Here is a 1,836-nt window from a genome sequence, read left to right as displayed (position 1 = left end):
GCCAGGGCGTTTGGTTTATGTCCGATCAGACACAGCGCTGGCCAGCTGTCTGGTGCGCAACAATGGCCCGAGTGTCGCGCCTGATCGCCCGAGCCACAGAGGACGCAGCTCGCACCTCCTGCGCAACAAGTCATTCAAAAGATGGAGGGAAGAAAAGAGAGGCCCTGTTTAATGCCGAGGTTTTTTTTATAATAAATTTATATACATTTTCTTTTTGTGATATTCAGATTTATCTGCTATAACTCGAAAATACTGTAATACTTCAATACATATTTTGCGCTTGCAGTCCTCCTTCTTTCCGTCCAAACTCTCCATGACATAAACCTGTATAACCCGCAAAAGCCTAAGTTAAATACTACCTCCTCCACAAGGTTTGCGGGGTGTAACTTAGCTGTTATTTACTATACTATTCCTTCTCTAAACGGGAGACATGTAAACAAGGGCCGCTTCCATCTATCATCCTGGTTAATGTACGCTCCCTCCGCAATAAAACGGACGAGTTACAGGCCAACATTAACCACATGCATGAGTACAGGACTGCCTCTGTTCTTGCTTTTACTGAGAGGTGGTTGAATAAGAACGATAATGATAACACGCTGCACGTTGATGGCTTCTCCCCCCCCTTAAAGACTTGATCGAGACAGTAAGCTCACTGGGAAACAACATGGCGGCGGCGTGTGTCTTTATGTAAACACACGCTGGTGCTCGACGATCGTCGTGAGGGAGAAACTGTGCACTTCGGACATTGAGCTTCTGGCTGTCTCCAGAGCTCTATGGACAGCAGCACAGTCCCCCAGCTGTGGTAACACTCCACAGTTATCCTATCCCCAAGAAAAGCCCCGCCAAATCACTGAACGACCTCAGGCCTGTGGCCCTCACGTTTCTGGTGATGAAGGCCATGGAGAGGATCATAAAACAACACATCATCAGAGAAACCGACTCCCAGATGGACCCGCTACAATTTACTTATCGTGCAGACAGAGGTGTCGATGATGCAAAAACATTCATAATAAACACTGTTCACAAACACCTGGAGCACCCCAACACCTCAGCCAGACTCCTGTTTGCAGACTTCTCCTCTGCATTCAACACCCTGCAGCCTCACATCCTGGCTGACAAACTTTCAACTTGCTTCCATCTGAACGACCAGCTTATCCTGTGGTTTTTGGACTTTCTGACCAACAGATCACAGAGAGTTCTGGTCAACAACACCTTCTCCAACCTCCAACACACCTCAACTGGCTCCCCTCAGGGCTGCATGCTCTCACCTCTGCTCTTCATCCTCTACACCGATGACTGCAGAACCACACAGCCAAACTGTCACCTGGTGAAGTACGCGGACGACACAGTTCTCCTGTCTCTGCTTCAGTTCTTCAGGAGTTTGTGGAGTGGTGTGACAGCTCCTGCCTCGAACTGAACGTGAGCAAGACCAAAGACATGGTGGTGACCTTCTCCAACAAGCAGAGGGAACTGGCTGCAGCTGCAATCACCACAATCCATAGGAATCCTGTCGAACTAATAGAGGAGTATAAGTACCTGGGTACCATCTTCGACAGCCTGCTGAAATTCTCCTCCAACACTGAGGAGATTCTCAGGAAATGTCAGCAGCACCTTATTAACTTATTGTTTAGTATCTAGTATTTAGCCTACTTGCACATAGCTCTGTATATATATATTTATTTCTCATTTACTGCACATAGTTCTGTTTACATCTGGTCACTACTGCACATAGTTCTGATGACATCTGTTTACATCTGTTAGTCCGATCACTGTCCACTTATATCTACTCTTTTTATATTTTGTATTTTAAGTTAAGTTTAAGCTTTAAGTTGTATT

The sequence above is a fragment of the Labrus bergylta genome, chromosome 1 (genome assembly GCF_963930695.1).
Source record: "Labrus bergylta chromosome 1, fLabBer1.1, whole genome shotgun sequence".
NCBI classification, from domain to species: domain Eukaryota; kingdom Metazoa; phylum Chordata; class Actinopteri; order Labriformes; family Labridae; genus Labrus; species Labrus bergylta.
Note: the sequence above shows the minus strand (reverse complement) of the source record.